The sequence below is a fragment of the Chiloscyllium punctatum genome, chromosome 28 (genome assembly GCF_047496795.1).
Source record: "Chiloscyllium punctatum isolate Juve2018m chromosome 28, sChiPun1.3, whole genome shotgun sequence".
In the NCBI taxonomy this organism is placed as follows: Eukaryota; Metazoa; Chordata; class Chondrichthyes; order Orectolobiformes; family Hemiscylliidae; genus Chiloscyllium; species Chiloscyllium punctatum.
The window spans coordinates 60,641,567-60,656,451 of record NC_092766.1 but is presented as its reverse complement, the minus strand read 5'-3'; the positions used below and the strand labels follow the sequence as shown (position 1 = coordinate 60,656,451).

General features: G+C 44.0%; 1 non-coding gene across 1 annotated transcript; it reads left to right on the top strand.

Annotated features, from left to right (window-relative positions):
• The first annotated feature begins 4,404 nt into the window (after positions 1-4,404).
• Positions 4,405-4,486, top strand: trnas-gcu (transfer RNA serine (anticodon GCU)). Its single transcript has one exon. It is a non-coding gene; the product is annotated as a tRNA-Ser (tRNA).
• Positions 4,487-14,885: the final 10,399 nt, after the last annotated feature.

The window sequence follows — 14,885 nt, the reverse complement described above, 5'->3', positions numbered from 1 at the left end:
TGAGTGGGGGCTGAGAGATAAAAGGAAATAGTGTGGGGTTGAGGGGAAATAGCTGGAAAGTAATAGATGGATGAATAGGAGTGAGAAGAAAATAGGTCAGAAATAGCAGTGATGGAAAGGGTTGCGAGGACGGTGCCGAGTTGAAGGCTTGGGCTTGGGGGAGGGGAAATGAGGTAACTGTTCAAATTCACATTTATCCCGTGTGGTGTTAGGGTCCCAAGCCGGTAGGTGTAGTGTTCCTCTTCCAGGCGTTGGGTGGTAACGGTTTGGCAGTGGTGAGGTCCAAGACCTGTATGTCTTTGATGGGGTAGGAGGGGGAGTTGAAGTATTCAGCCACGGGACGGTGAAGTTGGTGGGTGCGGGTGTCCCAGAGATGTTCTCTGAAATGATCTGCAAGAAGGTTTCCTCTCTCCCTGATGTAGAGGAGACCGCACTGGGCGCAACGGATTCAGTAGATGACATTGGTCGCTGTAAAGGTGAATTTCTAATGGATGTGGAATGATCCATTTGGGCCTTGGCTGAGGTGAGGGGAGTGGTGTGGGTGCAAGTTTCACCCTTCCTTTGGTGGCAGTGAAAGATGCCAGGAGAGGGTTGTGGGCTGGTTGGGGGGGATGTATGGACCTGAAGAGGGGGTCATGGAGGGAATGGTCTTTACGGAATGTTGGCAGGGCTGGGCAGCGAAATATATCTTTGGTGATGGTGTCTGTTTGGAGGTGGCATCAGTGGCAGAATATGATGCGTTTATGCGGGGTTTGATGGGATGTAAGGTGAGCAACAGGTGGTTCTGTCCTTGTTGCGTTGAGAGGCGTGGCTTCAAGGGTGGTGGTGTGTGAAATGGAGGTGTTGAACCAGAGGGCACTGTCAACCACGTGGGAAGGCAATTTGCGATCGTGGAAGAAGTAGACCAACTGGCTCTTTCTGAGGTGAAATTGGTCATCCTGGAAACATATGTGCTGGAGGTGGAGGAATTGGGAATAAGGAATGGCGTTCTTACACGAGATAGGGTTGGAGGAGATATAGACTAGATACATGTGGGAGTCGGTGAGCTTGTAGTATATGTCTGTAATTAGTCAGTTGCCAGAGTCGGTGATGGAGAGGTCCAGGAAGGTGAGGGAAGTTGCCAAGAGGATCCGGATAAATTTGAGGTCGGAGTGGAAGGTGTTGGTAAAGTTGGTGAGCAATGAAACCTCCTCGTTGGAGCACCAAGTGAACCCAAACATTCATCAATGTAGCAGAGGAACAGGTGGAGGATGGTGCCTGTGTAATTGTGAAAGATGGACAGTTCCGCGTATCTAACAAACAGGCAGGCATAGCTAGGTCGTATGTGGTGCCCATGGCTACCAGCGTCAATAGAGGAAGTGGGAGAATTGGAAAGAGAAGTTGTTGATTGTGAGGACCAGTTCAGCCAAGTGGATGCGGATGTCGATGGAAAGGTACTCTTTGGGATAGTGTGAGATTAAGAAATGGAAGGCTTGCAAACTTCTGTCATGGCAGGTGGATTTGTACAGGGACTGGATGTCCATGGTGAAGATGATGCGATGGGGGCTAGGGAAACGAAATTCTTGGAGGAGGTGAAGTGCATATGGGTGTCACGAATGTAAGTGGGCATTTCCTGAACTGGGAAGAGAGGAGTGTGTCGATGTAGGAAGAGATGATTCGGATGGGACAGGCTCAGGATGAGACAATATGTCGACTGGGGCAGTCAGGTTTGTGATTCTTAGGAAGGAGGTAGAATCGGGGAGTGCGCGGTTCACGGACAATGAGGTTGAAGGTTGTGGATGGGAGATGCCCAGAGGTGATGAGATTGTGGTTGGTCTGGGAGATGATGGTTTGGTGAGGGGAGGAGAGTTTGTGATCGTGGTCTGTAGGAGGAGGTGTCTGCGAATTGGTACCTGGCTTCAGCTTTGTTCCTCTGCCCGACTCACAAGCCTAATTCCTGATGAATGGCTTATGCCGAAATCGTCCATTCTCCTGCTCCTCGGATGTTGCCTGACCCGCTGTACTTTTCCAGTACAACACTCTCCACTCATTCATTATTGCTGTCTCATTTCACACGACCAGGTCCATGCTGTCTGTTTGATTCTAATGAGCACTGTTCTTATGGACTGCGACAAAATCTGCCAATCTGAAACAAAAACAGAAATTGCTGTAAAATCACAGGTGAGCTGGCAGCATCTGTGCAGATGAATCACAGTTAACGTTTGACATCCATTGGGTCCGTCTGTCCACAGATGCTGCCAGACGTCCTGAAATATTCCAACAACGCCTGTTTTTGTTTGATTTTCAACATCAGCAATTTTTTTGTTTTTGTTTTCTTGTTTTCTGCCAATATGATTTGGCTAAAGATTATGTTAAAGGTTTTAAATATGACTGTGATGGAACGGCCAGATTCCACCAGCCGGCTCCTTTTATTTGGTTCACGTGACCAATGCCTTTCTACTTGGTCACCGCGCCCTACAGCGGCACTGCATATAAATTGACAAGACTGTGGCATTCTCTCGGATTGGTAATCAGGAGCGAGATTGATTGAAATTATTGAAAACTTAAGATAAACAGATAAAATACGGGATATAAAACGGGAAAATGAAAGGGAAAGAGAGAACGGTGAATGATAATTTTTTGACAAAACTTAAATATAATTGCTCAAGAATCAGAAAGTGCCTTCATCTGCAAACATACCATAATATGGAATGTAATTTTTTGGACAACCAATGCAAGTAGATCTTAGCAAAATCTTAGTTTAAAAGTCTTGCTGCAACTGTTTCGGTTATAATGAAATGCACACATGGAATTCAGTGCTGTAATGATCTCCTAAAATGGAAAAGGAAATCCTTGCCTGCGAGGATACGTGGGGAATGTTCATTGACTCATCAGTGTAACATGTGTAAACTGTGCAACATGAAACCAGTTCAACATCTATTTTCCCGGAATTTAACGCAGGGCACATGGGAAACGTTATCCATCTGCTGAAAAATCACCTTCGGCCCACTCTCCACATATGTTTCTTCACGTTTTAGATACTTGCAGTATGTTTGTTGATCAAGGAGTCATTGTCCAGAAAACGTTGTTTCTCAATCCACAAACACGGGTATTTTCCCATAAACTTAGCTTTGCTCAATATCACCTTCTGTCCGTATTCCTCAACACGACGACAAATTAAAGCTGCTCCATGTGAGGCTCAGAATTGAAACTTCTGCACAGCACACCCACTATACTGAAACAGAGATACAGTGCACTGGTCACCTTCAGCACAGGAGCAACACATTAATGCTTACCTGCACATTCCTGGTTTTACCTTAACGTTTGGGAAACCGAGTTTCTCTGATTCCATTGCTAGTAACGGGGATTATATGATCATCTTCACCAGTGGTTCAGTCCCTGAGTGAGGAAAGTGGTGAGGTACTCATTGTAAAGATGGGTAGATTGATGAAATGTACAATTTCATCTTTTGCCTTCACTAACCCATGAGCTTTTTATTTTGTTTTGCATCTGTAGAAATCTTAAAATCTTCATCTTGAACAGATTCAATGACAGATCTCCATTGTGTCTCTGGCATCGAATTTCAAAGTGTAAACTCCCTCTGAATTCTTCCACCGCAGTCCGCTGTTTGGGAAGTGTTACTGTTGTGGGAAATGCACTTCCCCGTGTGTCACCTGCTGCTCCCCGCATGCGCTCTGGCACTGCACTCATTTTCCTTCTGACACTTGCTCACTGTGTTGCTGTGATCATACAGTGACTTGGTGTCGCACGACCCAGGAAAATGATACAGCTCAAGGTTTTTGCATTGTTGAGTTCAATTGTCAGTTTAGCCTTATTTCGGATTTTGAAATTGTCTGTTCTGTTCACAAGTGCGTGTCAAAAACATCTGAGCCGAAATTAGGTGTTCCGAATAATGATATTGAGCACTATGCACTCTCCTCCAGTCTGGAAAACAATTCCTGACAGGCAGTTTAATAGACAATAGACAGCAGGTGCAGGAGTAGGCCATTCTGCCCTTCGAGCCAGCACCACCATTCATTATGATCATGGCTGAACATCCTCAATCTGTATCCTGTTCCTGCCTTATCCCCATAACCCTTGATTCCACTATCCTTAAGAGCTCTGTCCAACTCTTTATTGAAAGAACACCTCCTGCTGTCTCGGGTTCTTCATTCCGTTGACTTCAAATCTGCACAGAATTCAATTGACCTTGTTACATATTCATTTCCTCATTTTTGTTCAGATCACTGTGTGCATAGTGTGACAGTGGGAGTGCACTTGCCCCACAACCCAGGGGTCAGACCATCATCTTGGAACCGTACTGTGTTATTTCTCATTTCACCAACAATCGGGAGAAATGTCTGCTGCTCTGCATAATTTATGCATTTCAATTATTGATAAGGTCATAGCCTACCCGATGCCTCTGACGAGGTGGCTGAGAGGTTAAGGCGATGGACTGCTAATCCATTGTGCTCTGCACGCGTGGGTCCGAATCCCACTCTCGTCGCTGTCATCAACGGCTTTCAATGGTGCTGTTTTCAGATGATTGAAGGTGGAACTCCAATTGTCAGTTTATATGCATTGACGCGATTACAAAATCTCAAAGAATAGTTTGTACCTTTTAACTAAACTGCGTTGAAATTGAGGTTGCTTTGGGATAATGAAAAGAAACGCGATTTTCTTTTTCAAGTCAGTGCTGAGAACGTTTTTTCGTATGAAAGACATCCAGGAAAATCAAATACCGAGAGCTGCGAAGTGCATGTTTATGCAAAGGGATTCTTAATGAATGTTTTGTCAGATGAAATATGAAGGACGTTGAGGAGAAGTAATGCATCCTGGTGAGAAGAGCACAGCGAAACAGCACAAAATAATGGAGATATTTCAAAAGGGGCAGGGCGTGGGTTTAGGGGCACTGAGAACTAGCTGTAAACGCACAGTGGAGAATTGCCAATGTGGGTGCCGTGCATGGGCACGGAAAGACTTACACATTGGTCTCGCCCTCGCCCCTTGCTCTCGCCATTGATGAATGCTGGAAATAAGGCACAGATAAACACAAGATGTGGGAAACAAGCTCCCTCTCGTTATGCACACACTGGATGCATCACATTGAACCATGAACAACTGGAGAAATCAGCATGTTACCTGTAGGGAGTGAAAGTAAACTGTGGATCAATAACCGCAGATTCATGCAACATAAACATGAAAAATGATTTAAAATGTAGGGTGTAGGTTTGCTCGCTGAGCTGTAGCTTTGATATTCAGACGTTTCATTACTTGGCTAGGTGGCGACCTCCAAGTGAAGCGAAGCTGTCGTCTCCTGATTTCTATTTGTATCTTTCTCCTCGATGGGGTTCCTGGGGTTTGTGGTGATGTCATTTCCTGTTCGTCTTCTGAGGGGTTGACAGATGGCATGTATATCTATGTATTTATTTATGGCATTGTGGTTGGAGTGCCAGGCCTCTAGGAATTCTATGGGGTGTCTTTGCTTAGCCTGTCCCAGGATAGATGTGTTGTCCCAGTCGAAATGCTGGTATTTTTAATCCGTGTGTAGGGCTACGAGGGAGAGAAGGCCGTGTCTTTTTGTCGCTAGCTGGTGTTCCTATATCCTGGTGGCTAACTTTCTTCCTGTTGTCTTACGTCGTGTTTGTGGCAGTCCTTGCATGGAATTTTGTAGATGACGTTGTTTTTGTCCATGGGTTGTACTGGGTCTTTTAAGTTTGTTAGTTTTTGTTTGAGAGTCTTGGTCGGTTTGTGTGCGACTGAGATTCCGAGGGGTCTGAGTAGTCTGGCCGTCATTTCTGAAACTTCTTTGATGTATGGTAAGGTGGTTAGGGTTTCTGGCTGTGTTTGGTCTGCTTGTCGTGGTTTGTTCTTGAGGAATCTGCGCACTGTATTTTTTAAGTATCTGTTCTTCTCGAATACGTTGTATAGGTGGTTCGCCTGTGTCTTCAGAAGTTCGTCTGTGCTGCAGTGTGTGGTGGCTCGTTGGAATAGTGTTCTTATACAGCTTCGTTTGTGTGTGCTGGGATGGTTGCTGGTGTAGTTAAGTATTTGCTCAGTGTTTGTCGGTTTTCTGTATATGCAGGTTTGTAGTTCTCCGTTGTCCTTTCATTCTACTGTGACGTTCAGGAATGCGAGTTTGTTGTCGGTTTCTTCCTCCTTGGTGAACTTTATACCTGTGAGGGTGTTGTTGATGATGTAAAATGTCTTTACTATCTTGTTTCGTTTTGTGATGACAAAGGTGTCATCTATGTAGCGGACCCAGATTTTTGGTTTGATTGTTGGTAGGGCTGTTTGTTCTAGTCTTTGCATTAACGCTTCTGCTATGAATCCTGATAGCGGAGATTCCATGGGTGCGCCGTTGGTTTGTTTGTAGACTATGTTGTTGAAGATGAAGTGGGTGGTGAGGCACAATCCACTAACTTCATGATGTTTTCGTTGGTAATGTGATTGATGGTTGTTGGTGCGTCTGTGATTGTCTCTTCTAAAAGTGTGGTAAGTGTTTCCTTTGCCAGGTCGATGTTGATGAAGGTGAACAGTGCTGTTATGTCGAATGAGATCATTGCTTCCTCTTCCTCCACTTTGGTGTTTTTGATGATTTTTAGGAATTCCTAGGTGGAGTGGATGGAGTGCTGCGACTCTTCTGTGAGGTATTTCAGACTTGCGTGTAGTTCTTTGGCCAGTCTGTATGTTGGTGTTCCAAGTAATGAGACTATGGGTCTGAGCGGGGCTGCCAGTTTATGGATTTTTGGTAGTCCGGTTCGACTTGGGCAACACATTGATCCTGGGACAGTCTAAGCAAAGACATGCCAGAGAATTCCAAAAGGCATGGCACTCCAAACACAATGCCATAAACAAACACATAGATCGAAATGCCATCGATCAACCCCGCAAAAAACAAACTGGAAATGGCATCACCACAAACCCGAGGAACCCCATCCAGGAGAAAGATATATAGAAAGCGCTAGACAACAGCTTCGATTCACTTGAAGGTCGCCACTGATGATGTTACCTCGCTACGTAATGAAACGTCTGGATATCAAACCTACAGCTCAGCGAGCAAACCTACACCCTCAACCTCAACCTGAGCTACAAACCTTCACAAACCTTGCGATTTAAAGTGTCTTTATACGGATATCATGAATAGACTTTTCGTTATAATAGCCGTCTGGTTGAAAGAAAAAGACACCACATTTCAAGATGGATGACAACGTTAGCAATTTAGTTTTGAAATTGAGATCTATTTTATCATTTTACACAGAGAACAAGTTCATTTTAAATAATGCTAACCACATTCTCTCACCTGGAATAAAAGTGTGATTTCAATATAAACATTGTCCTTGCATAGTCGCAGTTACTCAACATGAAAAATAGGATGTAATTTTTATTAAGCATACATCAATTAGCACGATTATCTTACTTCGGATTGACTGCAGTATGCACATGCTAAATAAGGTATAAGGAAGAATGACTTTTGGAAATAATGATTCGGTGGTGACTAAAAATAATATTATGTTCTCATGATGCGGATATTCCACCAATGGCTCCAGTGGTAGAAATGTTCAGTGGGCAGTATTTCTATGATGGTATAGAAGTATGTGAGGTGCCAGGGATGGGAGTTCCCACTTCATCTGGAACAGCGTCTTTTGATGTGGACCAGGGAGCATTGTGACATCAGTCTGGGAGTTCCAACCACACATGGAGCAGCTTCTATTGACATGGAGCAGTAGGGAGCATTGGGAGATCCGAATGCAAGATCTAACCTCATTTGGAGCAGCTTCAGTTGGCATGGAGCAGGAAGCTTTGCGAGATCCATGTGGGATCTCCACTCTCACCTGGATCAGCTTTTAATGACATGTAGCAGCAGGGAGCATTGGGACATCAGAGTGATAGATCCAACCACAAATGGACTGCTTATATTGATATGGAGGAGGGAACATTGGGATATCAGACTGGGAGCTCCAACCTCACAAGGATCAGCGTTTAATGACATGTAGCCGCTGGGAGCATTGGGACATCAGAGTGGTAGGTCTAACCTGAACTGCACCACTTCTACTGACATGGAACAGGGAGCATTGGGACATCAGAGTGGTAGGTCTAACCTGAACTGCACCACTTCTACCGACATGGAGCAGGGAGCATTGGGACATCAGACTGGGAGCTCCAACTTCAAGTAGAGCCGCTTCTATTGACATGGAGCAGCAAGGAGCATTGGAACGTCAGGTTGGGAGCTCCAATATCACCTGGAACAGCTTGTATTTACATGGAGGAGGAGGGAGGATTGGGACATTGGGCTTTGGGAAAAGATATTCAACTATTTTAATCTAAAGTAAAATATGTTTCAACACCTGAGATGTTAATTGATTTATGAAGAATCTTTCCCGGAAAAATAATTAATTCTTTAGATAGTAAAGACAAGTCCTGAAAATATTCAACTGAGGAAAACGCATTGATACAGAGAGAAATGGGAGTGTTGTTTCATGTCTTTGTCTTTTCTTTTCTGGCCGACTCTGGACTTGATTACATCACCGGAAGGACCTTTTCACTCATTTCCTGCAAGTACGGACAGGTCATTAACTTAATCTTAAACTGAAAATTAATGGGAATATGCGATGTTATGTTTAGGCTGGAGTTTACCTCAAATTATGGTGAAAACGCAGCAAAGTCAGTTGCAATTTCCAAGATCAGCAGTGACCCCATTGATTGGCTGATCAGATTGTGAATGGTCTTGTTTTTTAAGATAATTTGAAGTGAATGAATGATGGTGATTATCTTGGTTCTTTGTTCACCTTGTGACTGTTCCTGCTATTGCTCATGTCCTTGTTAACACCACAGCTCTGCCGCGTGTAAAATCTCAGCTGTGCATCTGGCCCGTGGTACAACCATTTGTATAGCTGGCTACGGATCAGGCGGTTGTAACTTCAACATTTACTTTGCGCAAGCCCATTGTGGAGATTCATCACACATCCAACCTTATCATTTTTGTAATGCTGAGGTGGGTAATATTTGAAATTTTCATCTCCACGAACGAAAATTCTTTCACTGTCTTCGACCAGTTAAAAATTACCAAGAGCTGTCAGAGTAAAAATCACACAGCACCAGATTGTATCGAACAGAGTTATTTGGAAGCACCAGTGTTCCATGCACTGTTTCTTCATCAGGTGTTTGTCAACTGTTGGAATCTAAAATGGCTCTGTGTGATTATTAAATGTATCCACCCCAGTCGAACACCAATACCTCCAAGTCATGGGTACCGTCGACACCACGAACGGTCGGTTAAAGTCCAGATGATCTTCCAAAAGATCGCGCATGTTGACACACACACGAAGTTTCTGCAGAAAAACACCCACCTGATGAAGGAGCGGCTCTCCGAAAGCTAGTGCTTCCAAATAAACTCGCTCGACTCTGCTTAGATATTGTGTAATTTTTAACTTTGTCAACTTAACTCAAACACTGACACTTCCATATCATAGAGAACATCAGTCATGTCCCACGTTGTCAGAGAAGGCAATCCTGGAATAGCCCAATACATTGCTCATAGGCACGTTTCGTTTTCAGAAACCAGGCCACTCAGTTAAAGCGCAGAATACTAACCACTAGACCACCAGGGATGAGGGCAGAAGCAGTTGCACCGTTTCTTCATAACACAGTTTTTGGAATTATGTCACTGCAGATATGTTTCCCCTCAAAAATGAGTGAATTACCGTGTGTTTAGAGCACGGAAATGGGTCCCTTCATTTCATTTCCCAGTACTTGGTCTGTAAAACTGTAAGCTCTGACGTTTCACCTGAATGCTAATTTCTCTGTAACGTTTTAATCTCGTAAAACATAATAAATGGGATTAAAGTTTGAGATGGGAACTGAACCCCATTTTTACCCATAGACTGAAGCACGCAGACACATTTCCCCAAGTGTGACACAGGCCTCTGGAGAAAACAGGGAGAAAGTAAGATTTCATCGACTGGTCTGATGTTGTCCCATTTCAGAGCTCAACACCAATGTCTGGTTACAGCAAAGAAAGGAAGCATTCAGACCCTCCCGTCCCAGTGTTCCTTGCCCATTGTTTCCCCATTACTCTGTAGTTTATACTAACTTGGTCACTGCTCACGCCCGCTATTTCCTGTCCAGCCGAACGGTTTGCCTCAAGTTCTTGGAATAAAAAACAGGAATGGCCTATTTCAAGCACTTTTCTAGTTTTCACGGACATTGATATCACCACTGAGCAAGCACATTGCCAGCTCAGGGAGAAGGTCTCATCCTTTAGAAACTGAAATACAAAGATGATTGGATAGCCTCAGTATTGTAAACCAACCAACAAGACCGGAATAGGGCCGAGGGGATCACGCACAGTAGGATGGGAGAATAGAATGGCGAATCTCATGGTGTCCAGGGTGATGTTAATAGAAATCTTCCCTGGTCGTATAGTGATGAGGATTCAGTGATTTCACTGTCATGGCTTGTTAAAGGTTAACGTTTACAGTAATCAATATGAAATACTGCCTGATATTTCGAAGTAGAATGATGTGCAGCAGACAGAATCGTTTCCCTGCATGAACTAATAAGAGAGTTCAGAAGAGCCGGGGAGGAGAAATGAGAGCCAGGAGGAGAAATTAGAAGTTGTTGGCGGATAGGATCAGGATTAACCCTAAGGCTTTCCATAGGTATGTCAGGAATAAAAGAATGACGAGAGTTAAATTAGGGCCAATCAAGAATAATAGTGGGAAGTTGTGTGTGGAGTCAGAGGAGACATGGGAAACACTAAATAAATATTTGTCGACAGTGTTCACAATAGAAAATAAAAATGTTGGCGAGGAAGATATGGAGATACTTGCATCTAGACTCGAAGAGATTGAGGTTCACAAGGAAGAGGTATTAGAAATACTGCAGAGTGTGAAAATAGACAAGTCCTCTGGGCCGGATGGGATCTATTCTAGGATCCTCTGGGAAGCAAAGGAAGAGATTGCCGAGCCTGTGCCATTGATCTAGCAATCATTATTGTCTACAGGAATAGTGCCTGAGGACTGGAGGATAGCAAATGTGGTTCCCTTGTCAAGAAGGGTAGTGGAGACAACCCTGGTAATTACAGACCAGTGAGTCTCACTTCAGTTGTTGGTAAAGCGTTGGAAAAGGTTCGAAGAGATAGGATTTATAATCATCTAGAAAAGAATAATCTGATCAGGGACAGTCAGCACGGCTTTGTAAAGGATAGGTCGTGCCTAACGAATCTTATGGGTTTTTTGACAAAGTGACCAAGCAGGTGGAGGAGAGTAAGCAGGTTGATGTGCTGTACATGGATTTCAGCAAGGTTTTCGATAAGGTTCCCACAGTAGGCTATTATACAAAATACGGAGGAATGGAATTGTGGGAGACATAGCAGGTTGGATCAGTAATTGACTTGCTGAAAGAAAACAGAGTGTTGTAGTTGATGCAATATGTTCATCTTGGTGTCCAGTTACTAGCGGCATTCCGCAAGGTTCGCTGTGGGGTCCAGGGCTATTCGTCATTTTTATAAATGACCTGGATGAGGGCTTAGAAGGGTGGGTTAGTAAATTTGCGGACAACATTACGGTCGGTGCAGTTGTGCACAGTGACGAAGGATGTAGTAGGTTGCAGAGAGACATAGATAGGATGCAGAGCTGGGCTGAGTGTTGGCAAATGGAGTTTAATGTGGACAAGTGTGAGGTGATATACTTTGGACGGAGTAATCGCAATGCAAAGTACTGGGCTAATGGTAAGATTCTTGGTAGTGCAGATGAGCAGAGAGATCTCGGTGTCCATGTACACAGATCCCTGAAAGTTGCCACCCAGATTGACAGGGTTGTTAAGAAGGATAACAGTGCTTTGGCCTTTATTAATAGAGGGATTGAGTTCTGGAATCAGAAGGTTATGCTGCAGCTGTACAAAGATCTGGTACGGCCCCATTTGAAGTGTTGTCAACAGTTCTGGTCACCGCATTATAAGAAGGATGTTGATGCTTTGGAAAGGGTGCAGAGGGAATTTTCTAGCATGTTGCCTGATATGGAAGGAACGTATTACGAGGAAAGACTGAGGGCCTTGAGGCTGTCCTCGTTTGAGAGAAGACTGAAAGGTGACTTAATAGAGACATACAAGATAATCAGAGGTTTAGATAGGGCGGACAGGGAGAATCTTTTTCCAAGTATGGAGACGGCAAACACGAGGGTCATAACTTTAAAGTGAGGGGAGGTAGGTACAAGACAGAAGTCAGAGGTAGTTTCTTTACTCAGAGAGTAGTTAGGGCATGGAATGCTTTGCCTGTAACGGTGGTAGATTCGCCAAGATTAAGTGCATTTAAGTCGTCATTGGAGAGGCATATGGACGTACATGGAATAGTGTAGATGGGATGGGCTTCAGATTAGTATGAAAGGGCGGCACAACATCGAGGGCCGAAGGGCCTGTACTACGCTCTAATGTTCTATATGCTGCAGATCCACATCAGCAATGTCATCTACAATTGCCTGACGTTCAATCAGTTTAAAACAAGAACGGAGGGGGCGTCAGGAAAACGGAAGGGGAATAGTGGTTTGTGAGAGTTAACTACATGCCTCGTGGAGCCAGGTTCAATGTAGATAATGAATATCGGTTTTCCTGTTTACCTTGGTATACTGATCACTACGGATCAATGACCCAATATTGTCTGCCCTTTGTGTGTTGTTCTTTGTACATTTCACCTCGGTTCAGTGCTCCGGGGGACCACGCTTTTTTAAATTTGGAACATTTTACACAGGTCGGTTTTGCAGCTTCATATTAAGGCCAACAATTTTAGGAACAGATAAACACCATTCAGACCATCAAGTCTGTTCCACTATTGAATGGTTTCATATCTGATCTGTTAACCTTGAACTGCACATTCTTGCGTTTCCCCATAACGCTTGATGTCTTTGCTGTTTGAAGATCTGCCGATCTCAGCCTCATTACACCTCATGACACTTCCTCAACAGCCTTCTGCTCCAAGAAAGTCCACTGATACGGAACCGTCTGAGAGAATAAATGCTTCTTCGTCTCTATTTTAATTGTGAGATCCGCATTCTTATACGAAGTTAAAAATCGCACAACACCAGGTCATAGTCCAACAGGTTTAATGGAAGCAATAGCATTTGGAGAGCTGCTCCTTCATCAGGTGGCTATGGAGTACACAGTGGTAAGGTACAGAATTTATAGCGAAAGGTTACAGTGTAATGTCACTGAAATTATACATTGGAAAAATACCTTGATTGCTTGTTAAGTCTTCCATCTGTTAGAATGACTATGTAAGGTTCATTTCTTTCTTATGTGCTTCGAAAAACTTTCTTTTGACAGTTACATTCTCAGGTGGACTTTACCAATTAGTGTCAGCACAGATAATATGTTGAAGGTGCTCGGCCCCTAGTGCTGCATCTATACCATAATGTTTAGACTGATGCTCATCTTAAAAAAAAGAAGCTACAGGCAAAGGATGCCTTAAGACATGGTACATTGGTGAAGCTGAGCAGAGGCGACAGCAATGGAATGAGCGCTGCACATCAATCAACAGACAGGCGTTCCCCTTCCCAGTTAGAGAACACTTCAGTGATCCAGGACAGTCGACCTCGGATCTTCGGGTGACAATCCTCCAAGGCGGTCTTCGGAACAGGCAGCAGCTAAAAGTGCCCCCACAGAGACTGATAGCTAAATTCGGTACCCATGGTCATTGGGTTCATGTCACAGTACAGGTGATCCCATTGCCCTATCTACAAACAGAGACCCTCCTACAATTGAGTGCGCACGCGCACGTGCAAGCACACACACACACACGCACACACACACACACACACACACACACACACACACACACCCCTCCGTGGGGTGAATTTGTACTTGCAGAGTTACATTGCACTTTGCTCAAAAACTGCATGAATCCATGTAAGTCTCTGGGAACTCATTTTTATAAATTAGAATCATTCGAAACAATATGGAACGGACAGCAGCACATGGGGGTAGACACCAGTTGTTAAACTTCACCTGAGAATGAAACTTTAAAATAAAAAAGTTTTGCACTTTACGTATGAAAGAAGTGAAGCTCACATGGTCATTCTAACAGATCGGAGACTTAGCAAACAATCAAGGGAGTTTTCAATGTACAATTTCAGTTACGACACGATCCGAGTGAATCTCTGCTGCAACTTTCCCAGTGCGATCTCATCCCTGGACAATTCTAGCACTGAGCCGAATGAACATATTTCTATTCTGTAACAGCATCGGGGGTGGCTCTGCAGCATTTATTGCCTTCCGGTTTGGAGTCACGTGGACGCCAGATTAGATAAGGACGGTAGTTTCCTTCCCTCAAGGACGTCAGTGAAACACATGGGTTTTTCAGACAACGTATTCTTAATTCTAGGCATTTATTGCATTCATATACTATCATCGTCGTGGTGTGGTGAGAATCCAACTCTTCTCCTCAGAATATTACCTGGCTTTGCTGTGTTAACAATCCAGTGATAATACCACTAGGCTATCGCAGAAAGCCCTCATGGGGGATCTTTTCCAATAGAGTCTCTTTTCCCCAATTATTCCTTATGCCCTTTTATTGAGCCTCACACTCCAATAATCTTTTGTCCATGTCAGTAAAAGCTGCTAAAAGAGAATTGATCTCACAGCCAAGGTATCCAAACGGATCGAATGATTTGAAGGTGCCAATGAAGAGATTGGGGCAACAGTGAGTGCAAAGGCACAGACTGGATGGTATCAACGTGAAAGTGTATGTTAGATTGTGCAATGCCTCAGTCAAATGGGATGAGGGGCGGAAAAGAGAGTTAGGGAGAGTGCGAGGGAGAAACATCTTCGAGAACTTTTGGGTTTCAATCCTGATACATGAAACGTAGAAATATCAGAGAACAAAATTCGATGGAAAACAGATCATCACCTCGGGG